The following is a 20,860-nucleotide window of genomic DNA, read 5'->3' on the forward strand; positions in this document are numbered from 1 at the left end:
AGGTGTTTCTTCTTAATAACCCCTGAACAAAAATTACAATCTCTCCTCCGCTTCACTGTACCTCCACTGCTGGGGTCATGGGCTTTACTTGGTTACCACATTCTGCTTTTTATTTCTGATCTCATTATATTTCTATTTCGTTGAGTTTGCGTCTCCTCAGTTACAGGTATCTGGGTTTCTAATCTAAATGCAATTCTTAATTGCCCATGTAATTGATGATGTGGATGTGGCATCCTTGACCTTGGACAGTAACTAGGTGAACCACTCAGTTAACCAAAGAGGCCCAGACTCTTTCTGGAGAGTCTTCCGAGACATTCACACATGAACTGGGGCTCTGTGTCCCCTGCTCAGAAATATACAAAATCTCAAAGGGACTGCCAGGTATATCACCCGCTTTGCCCTGCAGATGGTAGGGGCTTCCAGCCATCCAGACAAGAATAATCCTCTCAGGATCACAGGTAACACAGGGATTCTTGACTGAGGTGACACCACCTTTTATATCCAATTATCCTTCTAACACATCACATCTTAAAAATCCCTTCCCGAATACTCTGTCAACTTTGTTCTTCCCACTGGTCCCTGCCAAACTTCGTTTGCTACCTCGGGTTGTTTTTAGATTCTGCCCAGCATGGCTTTTTTTGTTGTTTGTTTCTTTTAATATTCTTTTCTTTCCCATATTACAACCCACAACAACAATTAGAGATCTTTCTTCAACTGTGGAAGGTGAATCATTCTTTCAGTTAAAAATAAAAATGTGTAGTTACTCACACAAATATGATATCAGAATCTGGGTTCTTAGAAGATAATAGCCCAGCTTCACAAAGAACTTAGTTCTTTCTATGCTTCTTCCTTCTCTCAGTCCTGTCATTCTTCTCTCACACCTGAGACCCAGTATACTCATTTTTCATTTTCTTGCTCTGATAGGAAGGATTTGAAAATTATATCAAGAGTAATTAGCAACACAGAAATTTTCTGAATGCAATAAAAAATCTAGCAGTAGGTAATCCTGGATTGGTATAGCAACCCTGTGATACCCTTAGGATGATCCAGTTCCTTCTGTAATTCCTTTTCTTTTTTTTTTTTTTTTTTTTTTTTTTGTGGTACGCAGGCCTCTCACTGTTGTGGCCTCTCCCGCTGCGGAGCACAGGCTCCAGACGCGCAGGCTCAGCGGCCATGGCTCACGGGCCCAGCTGCTCTGCGGCATGTGGGATCCTCCCGGACCGGGGCACGAACCCGTGTCCCCTGCATTCGCAGGCGAACTCTCAACCACTGCGCCACCAGGGAAGCCCCCTTTTCTTTTAAATAAACTTTTTATTTTAGAATAGTTTTAGATTTACAGAAAAATCATAAAGATCATACAGAAAATTGTTATGTATGTCCAATTTCCCGTTATTAACATCTTGCATCTTATGTACATTTGTCACAATTAACAAATCAATATTGATACACAAGTATTAACTAAACTCTAGACATTATTCAGATCTTATTACTTGTTTCCTAATGTTATTTTACTGTGCCAGAATCCCATCAAGGATACTGTGTTACATTTACTTGTGACATCTTCTTAGGCTCCTCTTAGCTGTGACAGTTTCTCAGACTTACCCATTTCTAATGACCTTGACAGTTTTGAGGGGTATTGGTCAGATATTTTGTAGAATGTCCCTCAATTGTGGTTTGTCTGATGTTCTTCTCATTGTTAGACTAGAGCTATAGGTTTGGGGAAGAAAACTCTAGAGGTGAAGCGCTATTAGTATTTCATCATATCAAGGGTACATGCAATCAACATGACATCACTGTTGACTTTGATTATCTAGTTAAGGTAGTGTTAGGTTTCTCAACTATAGAGTTAACTTTTCCCACTTTCCAAAGTGTACTTTTTGGAAGGAGGTCATTATAAACATGACACAAAGCTTGGGGAATTATGCTCTACCTTCTGGGGGAGGGGGGAATATATCTACATAAATTATTTGCAATTGTTCTGAATAAGATATTTGTCTTTTCCTTCATTTATTTATTTATTCAAACATTTGTTTATATCTGTATGGACTCATGAATATTTATTTTTTACTTTGGGTTATAATCCAATATTCTTTTTCAAATCGTTTCTAGATTTGGCCATTGAGATTCTTTCAGTTGGTTTCTGTGTCCCTTTGAAATACCCTATCAGTGTGTGTGTGTGTGTGTGTGTGTGTGTGTGTTTGTGTGTTTGTGTTCTGTTGTGTTTGAGTACTTCATTTCTGGCACAACGAAATACTCTAGGCTCATCCTGTGTAATTCCTGCCCCAGTCCTAAAATTAGTCATCCATTTACTTAATTATTCAATACCAGTATACATGTATAGCAGTGTCAGAATTATATCCCATACCCCCATGGGAAAACACTAAATGGATGGTGGTTGTAAAAACCAGTCTCTCACTGTTGGTGTGGGAGGTTAGAAATAAGCAAGGGGAGGAAGCTAGAATGATCCATGCAGTAATAGACTGGAATTAAAGACATCACTATGAACTCATGTTTAGCTTAGTAGAAATACAGATATATTGAGAAATATTTATAAATATGCATGTACATGAGGGATTCTATACACATAGACATATTTCTTTGCTCTGCATTCTGAATAAGCCTAGAAACAATGACATCCCAGAGGCAATGAGTACACCTAGTACTCAGATCTTGGCTTCTAGTACCATCCTGCAATAAAAGGAGCTAGGACTCCTTGGAGAAATGACTGATTGTAGGATTGGGGCAGGAAATATACAAGATGAGCCTGAAGCCTGTATTTGCATTTGATTAGTTTTCTCATCCTGCTTTCAGTCTTTGGAAATTAAAAGTCCAAAGCCCTCTTTTAATTTTCAATATTCTCGAACACAATTCTTTTAAAACGTTATAGGCTTCCTGTGTATTCATTCTGATTTATTTCATTGGACCAAAGCCACACCCACAGATCTCTTCAAGGTTAGCCCTTTTCTACCTTCAGTTTACCTGTGAGCTTGATGAGGGACTGTGCTCTTAAGGTTCCCAGAAATCCTTTTGTTTAACTGATAGGCATGCCCTTAAGGTCTTTTTCAGCCTTTTTGTCTGTCCAGAAGGTGACAAGAGGCCCTGCCTTAGGTTTTTCTGATACTCCGTAGTCACATTTTGGATTTGATCTTTGGCTTGGGACCCTTCCTTATTTTGAGAGGCTTTTGCGGGCTGAAAGGACTGTTTCGAGGGCCTTTGCATACTCTTCAAATCCAATTCAAAACCTGAATAATTGTTTTTCAGTTCATCTCTTCTCTCATTTTACCGTAGGCAGCTCAGAGAAACCAGTCAGCGCTCTCAACATGCGGCCTGGAAGTTTCCTTAGTTAGATCACCAAGTTCATCAAGTACATTTTCTGTTTTCCATGTTACTTCAGATGACAGCTTTGTTCAATTTTCTGTCACTATATAAAAGGATCTCCTTTCCTTAACCTTCTAATAATATTTTCCTTACTTTCCTTCAAGCTTCCACACACAGCTTCCTTGAGGTCTTTTAAAACCTTACTAAAATTTTCTCCAGGCCTTTTAGGCTTTCCTAAATAGTCTCTTCAAGGCTCTTCCAGCTTCTGCCTGGTCTCAAATCCAGTGTCACATATTTTTGGTTTTTATTATGGTACCCACTTTCAGGTATTAAATTCTGTTCTAGTTCTCTATTGCTGCATTACAACTTATGGGTCAACAACTATAATTTTATTCCCTGCTGTGGTAAATTTGGGAAGGGCTTGAGTGTGTAGTTCTGATTCAGAGCCTCATGCAACTGCAGTCAGTGACTGAAGCCGGAGAAGGTGAGAGCTGCATCCCTCTGTCTTCCTGTGGTCTTAGGGCTTCTTTATTGGTCTCCCTATGTGGGTTGGTTTGGGCTTCCTTACAGCATGGTGGCCTCAGGGTAGGTGGACTGCCTATGTGGTAGGCGAGGGAACCAGCATGAAAGTTTGAGAAAGCAAGAGAGAAGGTGAAATGCCTTTAGGCATCTATCCTCACAATTTATACAGCATGGTACCTCCCATATTCAGCTGGTTTCGAGAGCCCCTATACATTCAAGGGGAAATTACATTCCATCTTTTGAAGGAGAAGGGAAAGTGTATAAAGGCACAGTTTCATTTTGTATACCTGTGATTAGTACAAAAAGCCTTTGCCTTTGGCATACGAAAATATAGAGATGGTGGACCTGTTGGGAAAAAAAAGGCCAGGACCCTCTGGGAAGCAAGCCCCCTCTGCTGCCTAGAAATAAAAGTTAGAGATAATTACTTTTTTTGCAGTAAAATATACACAATGTAACATTTACCATTTTTAATCCATTTTAAGTGCACATTTCACAATGCTGTCCATTGGATACCTTCATAATGTTGTATAAGGATCACCTCTTCAAGAGAAATCATTGCTTTTGGCAGAGGACCAGTTCATGAAGACCTGAACCAAGTTCAGTGACAAGGAAGAAACCACAGCGTCTAAAGAGGAACTGTGCTAAGACTGAAAGATTTGGGGCTGGTGACCTAGGATTAGTGCAAGGGTTGCAGAGGGCTTAATCAGGTGCTTATGTATCACCCAGATACCCTGCTGTTAGCAGCCGTGATGGCAGGTGCTGGGCTTTAGAGAAGAATAGAAAAGTAGTTGGAAAAATGAAGAAAATATGACTATATTTTCTCTAATTTTGTATAACTCATCATGCCTGTTGCTTAGAGTTAGGGCTGCATACACTGATCTTCAAAAACTAGAAGAAGTTGACTTTGAATTTAACTTTCAGTTTAATATATTCTTAACAACTGTGTTCACTAGAGTGGGGGTTATTTCATTTCTGACTCCTAGTAACTCAGGCATTAGAATAGATAAGGAAAGTGACAAGTCCGTTTTCATTCTAGTATTATAGCTCTTTGCTGTCAGGAAAGGCAGGCTGTTTTGCTTCCTTTCTGTAGGAAATTGTCAGTTGATAGGCAAAACTAATTAAAGAAATAGGATGTGTTCCCTCCCTTGGGAAAATCAGTCTTTTGCAAATGTATTTAAATGAATTCAGTATCCTTTCCTTTTAATAGTGCTTATCTGGGTGAAAACATTTATTTTAGATTTTATTATGGCACCCAGAAAACTATGATGCCTCTTTAAAAATAAATTATAGTGAAAAAGCCACAGAGGAAGCTGATTGAAAGAAAAAACCTCAGGAACATTCCTTGTGTGTCTACCGCTGTCTTATATGCACTTAAAGTATGCCAGATAAGTCTCACAACACTTCCTGTTACCCGAGAATATCTTGAAGTGTCTCAGTAAATGTTTAATGCCTCTCTGTCTCTTATTCAGCATTCCAGGAGGAGAAAGATTTGTTTTTGGCAGAGGTGGGTGTTGACAGATGCCACAGGTTAATTCAGCAGGTGTTATTGCATTTGTGTAAATCAAGGAGGTTTGACAGCTGCCCAGAAATACTGGCCGTTCTCTTTGGGAAACCAGACTTTGACACGTGGATTAGGTTGCAAATGAGTATCAGTTCATCTGTTCACCTCACTTCTTCCTCCATAAAAACACGAAAAGATTGTTTTCATCAATATAAATACCCCTAGTTTGAGAATGCTCAAGGCCATGGTGTTTGTGTTTAGAACTGGAGATGAGATGGCAGAGCCGTTTGGAGGGCTGACATGGGAATAGAGATACTAATAGTTCTAGAACCATCAAAAGGTTCACCATGTGCTTGGTGCCCTGTGTGTGTGTGTGTGTAGTATGTCATTTCACTCTTATGGCAATACTCTGTGAGTGATACAATTACTATCTTGTTTTAAAGATGAGAAAGCCAAGACTTTAAATGACTTGCTTAGGGTCTGCCTGGTGAGGTGCAGTACAGGAACTAAATGACTTCATGGTCAATAACATCACCTACTACACTGTGTTGGAAAAGAGGCAGACAGGAAGGAGGAAGGAAATATGTGGACCTTCATGAAACTATTCAACCTCATTTGATATGTATTCATTCAGTGCAATTTACCAATTGTAAAACATGGAAGACATTAGATGTGCATAGCTGATTATAGTTGCTCTCAAAACAGAGAGTAAAGTGAAGTAGAAAATTGCTCAAAACCAGAAGTCAAAAGATTTGGATTTCAATTCCACCTCTATTACAAACTAGCTGAGTGAACATGAGAGGGTTACTTAGACTCTTTTGTGACATGCAGAGAAAATAAAAATGAAAGATGGAGAGAGAACACTTTAAGTTCCAGATGGCTTTTTGATTTGTGGTTCCAGTTTTTACCTGATCCCCAGCTACAAGCTTGCCATTAAGCAATTCTGAAAGCTTATAATAATTTTACTCTTCAGATTAATCTAACTGTTACGTTCAGCTAACACAGCAGAAAATACTGAATCTGGTCCAATCTGAGTTTAACCACATCAAGATTTTAGAGCTCCACACTGCTTTGTAGACATACCAGGTTCACGAATTGAGCATTCTGAAGACTCAAGGTTTATATTTACCTCTACAAGGTTTATATTTACGTTGGTCTCCTTTGCTGGTGTGTGGGTGTGAGGGGGAGGGGCCTTTCATGGCACCCTTCTTCCCTTTAGGAGAGGAGAAGACCTGGGCTGCTCCAGTGCCCTTATGTAGATAGTAATTCTTAGCATCAGCCTCTGTGATCAAATGTACAGCTCTTTGCAGAATAGTACCTTCTACATAAGACTTTTGATGGCCATAGTTATCACAAGTTATATATATATATAGTCTCAGGGTTTTCTTCCTTCAAGTAGCCAATTCAAGTAGCCAGACACAGTTTAGATAAGAATTTCTTTAAAAAAAAAAAAAAGATTGCCATTACCAGCAGAGTCAGGTTGATAATTCTTCTCTTTCTTTAGGATTAAAATGCTAACTATAGGGAAAGTGTTATGGGTTTATTCATTTACTTTTAATGGTGGGAGTCTGTCCTTTGGAGCCTTAAGCGCCAGTTTGGATTTAATGATAAGACACTGTCTATACTGCCATTAAGGTCTGTCTAAGAAATGGCCAATAGAGAATGACCTCTAAGTTTAGTCAAGTCATGCATGATTCTTAACAACCACCACTGAACTTTGGAGTGAGAACTTCAACAGCCTAGTGGTTAAAGTTCTCTCAGATATCAATGAGATAAGGTGAGTCATGCTAACTTCAGCAGAAAGGAGAAATGTATTAGAAGCATATTATGATACCTCATATAATCCAAGGAAATGTTAAAAACCATTAGGCCTTTGAAATGTGGAAACCAGGAAAAGCAGATCTCAGAAGCAGGAGTTTGTGACTAGTTCTGCAAAAGTTCTATCTTTAAAGACACTTAATTCCCAATTTCCAGCATGTCTTTAGTCCAAAATCTAAAATTCTGGGGAAAAGAATCTGATTGGCCCAGCTTGTCTCATCCCTTGAGGATGGATGTTGGTCCCTCCTCAATCAACTATGGTCCAGAAAGTGATCATACAATACAATTATGGCTGGGAGGCACCCCAGCTAATCATTCCAAGAGCAAGGGCTTGGCAGATAGATCAAAAGGATGTTAAATGATGATCATCCTGAGGAGCTTTGACACAAGGAAGCGCTTAGAGCTGCCAATTTGGGGGACTAATGTGAAAGACTAGGTAGAATGCTCATACATTCCAGATTCTTTTGCCCTGATTCCTGTCTTGCTTTTAGCATCCTATCAATTACATTATTATTATATTATTCCTCTAATACATTCCTCCATGTTGCTTTAATTAGCATTCATAAGTGTCACTTGCACACAGAGGACTCTAGATGACACAGAGGTTGGTACCAGAAGCAGCTACTGTGTGTTACAGTCGCAAAGTATAACTAGAGGACCAGCTCCATTCTGCTCTCTTGACTGACTTCCAGACCACATCTGAGATAGCTTTGGAAGGATTTGGAGACCATCCCACTTTTGTAAACCTTATTTTATAGTTTGTGAGATTTGGGATTATTTTAGAGTTTGAGTAATCCAGTACTTTGTCATTTGTCAAGCTTTATTTTCTTTAGAAATAAAACTCTTAAATATTTTTTTGGTCATTTGCTTCTGTCTATTTCCACTTCCTGGACTTATGGACTAGATTTCAAACCCAGTGATTTTACAAAATCAAACTCTTGGATTCTAGTTCTGGCTGGAGAGTCTCAATTTCTTATCAGTGAACCTGAGCCTAGATGTTTTGACTGGTCAAACAACTTAATGGTCTCTATCTTGTGCTTTGGGGCAATCTGAAACAATTGCCTGGTAGTATGTTATTTAAGGTCCTTGGCTGCAAGCAACAGAAATTGAATCTGGTTTAAGTAAAAAGGAAATTTATTTTAAGCATATTAAAGAGTTCACTGACTACTAGAAGGTGGAACTATCAGATTTAGAATCTAACAGTGCAGCAGGAAGTAATTAACTATCTTGTCTTAGTGTTGTTAACCACCGAAATGAATGAACTTCATTCATTTTATTTTTCTTGCTCTCTTTATCTTATTGTTCTCAACATTTAAGTTTCCCACAGAGAGGATATGGTTCTAACTTTGGTCATCCTTCTAACTCTTTCCCTAGGTTTATTTTTTTTTCCAATAAAAGAATTTGATTGTAATGTTAAAAAAATAGAAATTCTTTCTAACACTTTAGGTTTCGAAATATGAAATAATTTTTAAATTAAACAAATATAAAGCTAATTTTCTGACTCTGCCCATTTCCATAAAAATAGGAACTTAAATACTGGAAAAAAGTTTGCCCATTCATCTTCCTTACTTGCTTCTCCCACAGGAAAAAATCCTTTTCTGGTAAGATTGGGATAAAGGTTCATGTGTGGTTCACTCTTTCTTTCTCTCTCTTTCTGTCTTTCTCCCCTGCCCCCAGGTGGGCTACTTTATCTTTCTTTGCCCTGCTTTAATTAGTAAGCACAGCCAAGTCAGAGCACAAGACCTGTTTTCTAGAGATAAGCCAGAAAGTATGACTTGTGAAGGAGGCTGTGAATTTTCTAAAGTTTAGAATCTGGAACTTAAACTCTCTCAACTGTCAATTCCATACTCTGGACTTGGAGGAAGGTGGTTGGAGGCTCTAATTTAGCCGATATTCACAGATCTGTTCTCTACCCCAGCTGTACCAAACAAACAACAAATAGATAACATACTGCCATCATCACTTTGCTTCCTATGTTTGCTTTCAGTTTTGTTTGTTCCTAAAGGGGAGGAATACTAAGCCCCATTCAACACCCCAACAAAAGCTTTAAAAGGTTTTTCTGTGGTTTTTCTAAAAGTACATTTTCTATAAATAGGGCAAAAGATGGATCCACCAGTAATGTACTGTTATATTGGGACTTCAATATACGTAAAATTAAAATAATGCAGAGTTGAGAATAGAATGTTGAGGGGAAAAAATTAACCAAGGAATTGAAAGATGTGTACACTGAATACTATAAAACATTGATGAAAGAAATCAAAGACACATGTAAATGGAAAGATATCTTCATGGATTAGAAGACTTAATATTGTTAAAATGTCCATTCTACCCAATGAAGTCTACAAATTCAGTGCAATTCCCATAAAAATTCCAATGACATTTTTTACAGAAATAGTAAAAACAATATTAAAATTTGGGTGGAACTACAAAACAACCCAAGTAGCAAAAGCAATCTTGAGCAAGAAGAACAAAGCTGGAGACATTACACTTCCTGATTTCAAATGACATTACAAAGACATAGTAATCAAAACAGTATGGTACTTTTTATAAAAAAACAGGCACAGAACAATGCAACAGAATAGAGAACCCAGAAATTAACCCACACATATACAGTCAACTAATTTTTGACAGAGGAGCCAAGAATGCACAATGGGAAAAAGATAGTCTCTTCAATAAATGGTATTGGGAAAAATGGATGGCCACATGCAAAAAAATTAAATTGGACACTCACAAAAAAACCTCAAACTCAAGATGAATTATAGATTTAAACATAAGGCCTAAAACCATAAAATTCCTAGAAGAAAACATAGAGGAAAAGCTCCTTGATATTGGTCTTGACAATGATTTTTTTTTGGATCTGATAGCAAAAACATAAGCAAAAAATAAACAAGTGGGAGTATGTTAAACTAAAACGTTTCCACACACCAAAGGAAACCATCAACAAAAATGAAAATGGAACCTACAGAATGGGAGAAAATATTTGCAAACTGTCTATTGGATAAGGGTTGATATCCAAAATATATAAGAAACTCAGACAAGTCATAACTAAAGCAAAACCAAACAACCCGATTAAAAAATGGGCAAAGGACCTAAGTAGTCATTTTTCCTGAGAAGACATACAAATGGCCAGTAAGTAAATGAAAATATATACTCAGCTTTGCTAATCACCAGAAAATGCAAATCAAGACCACAATGAGATATCACCTCAAACCTGTTTGAACAACTACTATCAAAAAGTCAAAAGATAACAAGTCCTGCTGAGGATGTGGAGAAAAGGGAACCTTGTATATTGTTGGTGGAAATAGAAATTGGCACATTATGGAAAATAATATCGAGGTTCCTCAAAAAATTAAAAATAGAACTACCACATGATCCAGCAATCTCAACTCTGCATATATAGCCAGAGGAAATGAAAACAGGATCTTGAAGAGATATCTGTACTTCCACTCATTATTCACAGTAGACAAGATATGGAAACAATGTAAGTGTATATTAGTGGATGCAGATAAAGAAAATGTGATATATATGGTGGGTGGAATATGATTCAGCCTTAAAAAAGGAAGGAAATCCTGCCATTAGCGATAACATGGATGAACCTGGAGGACATTATTTTAAGTAAAATAAGCCAGACACAGAAATAAAAATATCACATAATCTCAGTTACATGTGGAATAAAGAAAAAGAAAACTTGAACTCATTATAATAGAGAATAGAATGATGGTTACCAGAAATTGGGGGGGGCGGGGAAAAAGGGCATATTGATCAAATGGTGCAAACTTTCCCTTGTAAGATGAGAAGTTCTGGAGGCCTAATGTACAGAATGGTGACTATATTTATGTATTGTATACTTGAAATTTGTAGATTTCAAGTGTTCTCACCACAAAAAAATTTAAAAAGGTAACTATTTGAGATGATGGATATGTTTGTGATTGTGTTAATTAATGACTGTGGTAATCATTTCACAGTGTATGCATTTATCAAGCGTGTTGTACACCTTAAATTTTTATTTCTCGATTATACTTCAGTAAAGCTGGAAACAAATAATACAGAGTTGATTCTAAAAATGGTTCAGCACCAACAATTAACAGTTCTTTGGGTTCACTGGTAATGTAAAATAAAGTCAAGTTGTGTATCAAGTCACTTCTTCTGATAACCAAACCATGTACATTTATAAAATATTGTACTTGGAATTTTATCTGTAATACTAAATTCTTTCAAAGAAAATTGAACTTTATAGAGGTTATACAGCTATGTCCTGACTCTACTGTAGAAAAGGATCCTTTCACTTTTAAAATTCTATTGTTATGTGAAATGATATATAGCATAAGGGTTTCATGCCATAGGGATTTCCAAAGTAACCAAAAAAAAAAGGAATATAATTTTTTCTTAGTATCTTCACAGATATGCCCTTATAGGAATAATAGTATAAGACTTAGCATCTACCATTTCTCCACTATTCAGTAAGGGATTTGAGAAAAATATTTCCTCGAGATTAGGTCCTAAGACACACACAGTCCTTGATTGTCACCACTGATTCAATACTGGTAGTCCAGGAATATGGTACATGTGACTGAATTCTAAGGTATGAGCTATAAAATCTTACTCAGAAAAAAAATATTTAGCCTCTTAATGTGGTTGATATTTGCTTCAAAGACAGATTAAATAATGCATTGGAGATTCAAAGCCTGGATTTATAGTCCTACTTCAACTGAGAGTCTCCGCTTGAGACAAACGCCCTAGCATTGGCCTGTGACCAGGTCTGGTCTTGACCTTACTCTGTCATCTTGAGGAAAAGAAGAGGAGGGTGAAGTAGAACTTAACCTGCTTCAGTTTCAGATAATTCAATTAAATACAAATATGTGAAAGCTGTTCATTTCTTCGTTTAGAAAGTATTTTTTAGCACAGTGCTTGGAACTATGAAGCACATGCAGCTGAATTAGACACAAATACTTCCCTTAGGAATTTACAATCTAGAAACAGAAAAAAGTACACAAAAGGCCACTTAATAAGAGATGTTTGGCTAATGAGACTTCTGTGAAAGAAGAGAGGATTTTGAAAATGGTTGAAAGATCAGAAAAGGCTTCATAGAGCTAAAGGAATTAGAGCTGAACCTTAAAAGATGAGTGTAGGAGACATTATTATTTCTTTCTCACCCAGCATCTCTTTGCCTTTCTTCAAGGGAGGAATCACTTCCTACTTCACTCTTCATCGAGGTGTTTTGTGTTCAGTGTCCGAATGGGCTTCAGACCTAGCCTGGCCAGTCAGAGCATTCCAGTCTCCTGGCTGCTGAGGCTCTTCGGGGATGGATGAATAACCCAGCCAGACTGCTGAGAAAAGCACACAATAATGATCTTTTTTCCACTGGATTAGCTGCATGTTCCTGGAAGAATAAGTGGTTCTGGGCATGGGTTAACGTATCTGAAATCTTTGTACATGTATACTGGGATTGAACAAGTAAGTAATTGAATGGCAGATAGTGGGAGGCAGATTTCTCCTGTTTGGAGTGGAAGGTTACAAATGAGCAAAGGGAGAAGGCTAGAATAAACTAGAAGTACTGGTTTGGAATTGGAGACATCAGTATGAATTCATGTCTAGCTTTATGTAGATACAGACAAATGCATATAGAAATATTTATAGGTATGTATGTTTACAATGGTCAAAGCTGGAACAATTTGAGCTACAAAGCTTATAAAACAAAGTGGTATTAGAGTATAACCCAAAGTATAAAATAAGTATCCATGAATCCATGCTGATGTAAATGCATGATTGAATTAATAAATAAATGAAGGAGAAGACATTTTATAAATCTCTCATTCAGCAGAATTACACATTGTTTATGTAGCTACTCCCCCACTCAAGGAGCTGGAATGCAAATTCCCACCCCTTAAGGGTAGACTATGTTAATTACTTGCTTCCAAAGAGAATAGTATGAAAGGAAGGGAAATGTAAATTGACTTTGGAGAAACCTGGTAAACACACTACCTTAGATGATTAAAGTTACCATCATCAGTGACAAGTCATATTAGCAACATAAATCCTTGATACGATGAAATGGGAATAGATTTCATCTCTGGTCTTTCTGCCCAAGCCCATAACCTCAGTCCAACCATGAGAAAAACAGACAAACCCAAACTGAGAGGCATTCTACAAAATACCTGACCAGTACTCCTCAAATTGCAAGGTCATCAAAAACAAGGAATGTTTGAGAAACTGTCACAGCTTAAGGAGCCTAGGGAATCATGGCAACTAAATGTGAATAGGTATCTTGGATGGGATTCTAGAACAGAAAAAGGACGTTAGTAAAGATTTAATAAAATTCTAATTACATACAGAGTTTAGTTAATCTCAATATTGGTTTCTAACTTGTGACAGAAGCACCACAGCAATGTAAAATGTTAGCAACGGGGGAAATGGGTGTGGAGGTTACAGGAAATCTCTGTACTAACTTTGCAACTTTTCTGTAAATCTACAACCTATTCTAAAATTAATTATTTAAGTACAAAAAATGATTATTGCTCTACTTTATAAGCTCCATTTTAAATGTGAAGTCCTCTAATGATCTTTGCGGCGTGGTGATAGCAGGAACTGGCTCCCCACACCTTATTTATTCTATTCAGACAGTTTTATTTTGGGAATAGTGTTGGGAAATAGATTAAAAATATGAACTTACTTTTGAATACATACCATCAGAAAACAAATACTCACATAATGTGGTTGTTACTGTTTATGATGTTAAGAATTTTCTTCCCTGATAACAAACTCTTGAAGATAAAGAATGAAATAAATACATATCTTAAAACAATAAGCTCTCAAAATAGTGAGGCCGGTTACAGTGCTCTCAGAGTTTAATTGGAAAACATAGTCACTGAGAAGGTAATTTGAACTATGACTATAAATTTTTGTGAAGAATCGTCATCTGTAACAAGCCTTTTATTCATTTATTCTTAGCTATTTCACATAAACAGAAAAAAATTTTCTTAAAGAAATTGGATGCACTAGAAAGTAATGAAATCTAAAGTCATTCTTTCTGTATAAAGTGAATCTGTAAACCTCTCCAGTTGCTACCTTTTCAGTCCCTTTCTTTGAGATTTTTACTTGACGGGGGTGGGGTAAGGGAATGTAGTTTCTCAACAAATTACCTTCTTTCCATAAGTAGTTCCTGCCCTGGGTTTTCTTGTCACAAAAATCTGTAACTTTTCCAACTTTGAAAATAATTTCAGTCAAATTGTGTATCATGTGCTTACTTTGTAAAATAGAAGAACTTTGAAAAGCATAATGGTCTCAGTCTGTATTGCTTATCTGCCAAGGGAGAAAATTAGGTTCTTCAGTTATTTAAGTACTTTAGGAAGTAGGAATCCTGGGTCATTCTCTCTTTAGCATATATATATGCCAAAAGTAATAATGTATTTTTAGTGGGGGTTGTTATTTTATGTTTGTATGTTTTTATTGCTATCTCTATCACTTCCCCCATAATCAGTTTGCTATTGATATTACAGACTTTTGGTCACCTGTTACCTCCCAGCCTTAATCGGGTGGCACCAGGTACAAAAAGGAGTTGTTTATAAAGAATAATTTCAGGTGAAGAGAAAGGTCTGTTACTCAAAAAACTGACTTGGGTTAAAGAAATATATAACCTAAGTTAAATTTACCAAGCTAAATAATTTACATTTAACATGTATTTTAATATTTTGATAATATATTTTATTTTTATAATGAATTTATATTTAATACATTCTTTTATTTTTAGGTCCAAATTCAGAAAGAAAAGTCCTGACTTTTTAAAGAGGTTGGCAACCTATCAGTGTTTAATTTGTATTGTAAATTATTTTAAATATTTTGAAAATTTATTTTTATTAATGCTTAGGACTGAATTGTTTCTCAGAGACTGTAAGATATTACCACACTGAAACGTGACATCCTCGATTATCTTTCAGATATAAGAAATTTGTGAAAAAGAGAAAAGAACTGTTAAAAATGGGAATATCTTTTTTGCAAGCATATTGCAGTTAAGTTTTTAAATAATGTTATATCGTCAGAAGAAAACGTTAGAGTTATATCACAGAACTTGCACCATTTGGAGAGAAAAAATGGAGTCTCTTTTATTAGTGAAGGGGTTTTATTTTTTGATTAGTCATTATGATTCTGAGGAGAGGGGTTGAGAACCATGGCAAGGAGAAATGCGAGTGACGAATTCATACAATGATGCCAACATCCACATCATTCCTCTCCCCAAGATTCATATTTAGACTGCTGCTCCTGCTCTGTACTGTCAGGCAACAGGCAGAACTCCGTGCAAAGAAATCCATCCATTTGAATAAAGCCTCCGCAAGGTGAGCAGGTTTAGCTACCTAACTGCGGCTTAACCTGAGGAACATTCTCCTTAGGGAAACCCAGTCTTGGGTCTGGTGTCCCTCCTGTGTGTTCCCATAATGTAGGCTCCTCATCTCTACGGAGAACTTTATACAACTTTATACACTGGATTGTGATCTTAATTTGTGTGCATCGTCTGCTAAAATGTAACCTATCTAAGGGCTTATTTATATTCTCAGTGCCTTGTACAACCAAAGGCACAGAGGGAGGGTCAACAGATGTTTGCTGAAAGAACAAGCATTAAGCATTAGGGTAGAAAACAGGATGACCAGAATGATAAACCTACTTGGGAAGAAATATGAGCCCTGCCTTGAGCTTTATCCAAAAAGATAATAAAAATGCTAGGAGGCATAAGCTACTTTGAAAGTGGGGCCGTGATGAAGGTTATGAGATACTTACACAGAGAGTCACTGGGGAAGGTGAAAGATTTTAATTTAGCAATCCTTTTAAAGATGTGCAGTTTTAAAGATGCCCATGTGGATTTTGACAAGATAAATAGGTTGTTTTATAGCAGATTTTAATTTTCTTTCTAGATTATTAAAATAATTTGTACTCATTTCTCTGAATTAAAAATGTACACAATTACATCTCCACTTGGAGATGGAAAAGCAAGGTGATCAAAGTACTGGAAACAGGGAGCCATTTATGGCACTGGGAACACTTTTGGTAGACATACTATGATTTTGCCCATCGAACACTGATTTCTCCTTTTTTGGGTAATATCGCACTGCCTTTCCTTTGAGAGATCTCTCCCAACTCTGTTTTTTGTGACTTAGCCAGGGCAACTGCCTAATAAAATCTGGGGTAGAGCACATGAACTTGATCTGGGCAACTAGTGTATTCCATTTCCTAAGTCCTGGTAGTTGGTTTAGAGATAGACATGTAATACAAGTTGAATCAATCAGAGCTTATCCTGGGACTTTTCCTGGTATAAAAAGAAAGTACATTTAGTCCTCCATATCCACAGCTTTTTCATCCATAGTTGGTTGAATCTGTGAATGGGAAACCTGCAGATATAGAGGGCCAACTGTATTCATTGTACTGTGCCATTTTATATAAGGGACTTGAACATCTGATTTGGGTATGGCAATCAGGGCTTTTGGGACCAATCCTGTGCTGATACTGAGGGATGACTGTAGTTTCTTTCCATTGCACTTGGATCTATGAAGATGTAGGTCTTGCATTGCCAGGGGTCAACACAACCTGAAATGCAACCCGTGCAGAAGAAAGCTGAGCCTGATGCCCTGATAATATTGTGTAGCTCTCCAGAAGCAGCCATCCTATAGCTAGAATTGCTTCTTAACTCATCAATGACTTGAACCAGTAAATTCCACATATTAAGCAAAAATCAGGGCGTGATTCCTCTTTTCTAGGCAAGGCCAAATTTTTGATTTTTCAGAATAAACAATGAAGAGAAAGTTTTAGAAAATGAAGAGATTTATGTATCAGTCAAAATAATCTCTAAGATTGAGTCTTCACTCAAAGGAATAGTATGTCATATTCAGATATTAAAATACTGGTATTAAATCCCTGCTTTGTAGTTTATGCAGTGAGGGGTTTTTGTTTCTTTTTGTTTGTTTGTTTTTTTAGTGTTCGGGTAGTTCTCACATTTTAACAAAGTAGCTACAGAGAGATTAGCAAAGGAATGGACATTTTATGCAAAGCTTGTTTTTAGCTTTTCTTTATTTTTTTCTTTATTTTTCTTTTTTTCCAGCATTGCTTTTCTTAGGGCAGAAATCATTGGCAATGACAACACTAATTATAACTCTAGTATCTCGTTCGAGGTGTGTTGATGGGCAGGTCCATCTCTGTTCTTTAGTAAAAGCATTGAGGAGCAAGCTCAGAGAGTTTTCTCAACAGAAATAGATTTTTTTCAACAGGAACTTTAGGAGCATGTTTGAATTATTGGAATGATGTCAAATGCATCTTTCTGAGAGAAATGCCATTAGACATTTGATGAGGCTTACTTGAGAACAAAACCTTTCAGTCTCAAGTATTTGTTCCCTCTTTTCCTAAAAGAAAGGACCAAATTTCATGCACAGGATGCTTCGTCTATAAAGGGGTCAATTTGGCCACAAGTCCTGTGGAGCAGACTGTTTGAGTTGAGTTCCTGTCACTTGTAATTTATTTATTGCAAGGGAGAGACTTCAGATAATAACCACTGAAGAATAAAATGCTGAACAGTTTTAATAAGGGGAATGACTTGGTAAGATTCATACTTTAGAATGATTACTCAGGCTTAACAGTGAGGAAGGAGGCTCTAAAAATCTGATAGTCTAAGAGCTTTTACCCTAATATTGGCAGGAGATGGTGGTGGCCTTCATTACATAGGCACAGTAGGCTTGGGGAGAGGTAGAAGACTTGAGAAATGTCCCAGCAGTAGACCTGGATTCCTTCAGTGATCATTTGGTAGAGCAGACGGCAGAGAGGAAAGTGTCACTAATAAGATCCAGGATTCTGGCTTGGAAAGTTGGATGGAGGGTGGTGTTTGTGTGTGTATGGGGGTTGGGGAGGTTGGGAGTGGGGACAGCAAGAGGAATGAAACATTCAGTTTGGGGCATGTTGAATTTAAGTTTTGAAAAATATCCAAAAGGTTTTATGTAGATCTGGATCTCAGAAAAGAGTATGAGACCAGAGAGACAGATTTAGAAACCATCACCATACCAGTTCAGATCAAAGGATCAAAGATCATAATGGGAAACCCTTTGATCTATTAATTTTTGGCTAACATTCCCTTTTCTGAGAATAAGTTACACACATTTAGTAGAGATCAGGTAATTCCACATAAAAGTAATAATGTGGCCATCATTTTTTAAAATGAGTGTTAGTTGCAAACATATAAAGGTGAGTTAACAAGAAAAACACCATCTTAAATTTTTCTTGAAAAATTTGAAAAAGCTGGAGATGCAACAGCCTTGTTTTCTTGAACTCAGACCTTTCGGTGCTTTATATTACCTTTTACATTACTTTTAAGATAAAATTTGCATTTGAATACCCAAGACAAATGTTGTGAGTGAAAACACCACAATATTTAAAAAGCAGACAGAAAGGAGGCTGTAAAAAAGACCAAGAAGTGGCAGGTAGAAAAATAGAATGAAAAATAAGGAAAGCCAAAAAAAGGGTATTTCAAGGAAATGGCCATAATTGTGAATATGAAGGTAAGATAAGGAATAAAAAATGTCCGCAGGATATAATAAAGAGGAACAGGGTAATAGGTGGCTTGGGTGAAAACAGTGCAATAAAGGTGCTAGAAACCACAGCATTTAAAAAGAAAGTAATCCTTATTTGTTCAAGAGAAAAAAACACCTTAGTAGTTCATTGACTTTTAATCTTTAAAATTTTTTCTTCTAAAAACACACACTCACACACATTAGAATATAAAATTTGTTACCTACTCTTTTTTTTTAATGCTGCTTCTCTATCCTCAATTTTTAGCATTATGTTGTTAGTATTTTCTCATAACAGTTTTTTCTTTGAAGTTTTTTTTTTAGTGGTAGCATAGTATAGTCATGTGGATAATAATACTTCCCCATTCTCATACTTTAAGGGTTTTTTTGCCTTTTTTGGCCATTAAAAAGAATAAGCGCTTCAATGAATGATATAAATTTTTTGCGTATCTGATTATACTAGGTCAAATTATTTTAGGTGTAAGTTACTAGATCATATGGATTTCAAGATAGATCACATCAGTTTTCAGTATATGTGAGTGACTATTTTCTGAACCCTCAGCAATGTGGATTTCATGAGTTAAATATTTGGTGGTTCCATCAGCTATTGAATATATACATAAATGTTTCTTACTGTGAAGGTGGATTCTTTGTCTTAATTTGGTTAATTTTTCTTTAGATACTTTGAAGCTATGTTATTGGGTACATTACAGATTTAGACCTGACATCTTCCTTGTGAGTTGATCAGTTTTTCATTAAGTACCTTTTCTGTCTAATAATGCTTTTTTGTCTTTAAATCTACTTTATCTGACATTGATGTAGTTTCCTGAGCTTTCTTTTGCTTAATATTTTCTTGGTACAGATTTTTCCCATCCCTTTACCTTTAGACTTTTCTGTGTACTTACAATTAAAGTATATCTTTTTAAAGCAACATATATTTTCAAAATGCAATTTGCCAATATTAGTTTATTACTCACTGTTAATTTAATATTTATTTGTATATTTAATTTAAATTAATTCAACAAAGAATATATTTGAGTTTATTTCTACCACCTTATTTTTTTATTTTATTTTATTTTATTTTTGTGGTACGTGGGCCTCTCACTGCCGTGGCCTCTCCCATTGCGGAGCACGGGCTCCGGACGTGCAGGCCCAGCGGCCACGGCTCACGGGCCCAGCCGCTCCATGGCACGTACCACCTTATTATTTGCCAACTATTTTAGGGTCCTTTTCCTTTCCTTCCTTGCCTTTTTTTCTGTATTAATCAAAAAATAGTTTTATTATTCCATTTACTATATTTTAGTGGTTTTCCTAGAAATTATAACATGCAATCCTTATTTCAGTCCAGTGCTAACAGTTACTTTTACAACTCCTCTAGAAGCCTAGAAACTTGGATATTTAAACTCATTTACTAGTTCTTTCTTTTGCATTGTTATATGTTACAATATACACACGAACTATAACTAGTTTGCATATATTAAAAATTTTTAAACCATTACAATTATTGTTTTGTAAAGTCAATATTTAGTTAACCCATGTATTTACCCTCTTCATTCCTTCTTGCATTTTGACTTTCAGTCTGAGATTATTTTCATTTTGCCTGAAAAACACCCTTTAGAATTTGTTTTAGTGCAGGTCTACTGAAGACAAATTTTTTTAGTTTTTGTCTGAAAATGTCTTTGTTTTGCTTTAACTTTTGTAGATCATTTTCTCTGGATGTAGGATTTTAAATTGGTAGTCATTTTCTCTCAGCATTTTAATGATGCTATTCCATGTATTCTGGCTTTATTGGTTTTTGTAAATAAGTCAGCTATAGTCTTAATTCTTTGAAGGTGATGATTTTTTCCCCTTGTATTGCATTTAAGAAATTCTCTTTGACTTTGGTTTTTAAAAGTTTTAGTATGTTGTTCCCCAGTATGTTTTTCTTTGTACTTATCCTCTTTGGTATTCTTGGCAATTCTTCAATCTAAAGATCAATGTCTTTTTCAGCTTAGGAGACTCTCCAACCACTATTTCTTGAAATACTGCTTCTCCCTCTATTCTCTTTCTCCGTTCATGTTATGACTCAATGTACATGCACTTAAAGACCTTTTTAATATGGTGGAAATATCCCTTATATCCTTTTCTTAATGGTCCCTTAATTTTTATCTCTTTGTAGATAAAG

This window comes from Mesoplodon densirostris, chromosome 12 (genome assembly GCF_025265405.1).
Source record: "Mesoplodon densirostris isolate mMesDen1 chromosome 12, mMesDen1 primary haplotype, whole genome shotgun sequence".
In the NCBI taxonomy this organism is placed as follows: Eukaryota; Metazoa; Chordata; class Mammalia; order Artiodactyla; family Ziphiidae; genus Mesoplodon; species Mesoplodon densirostris.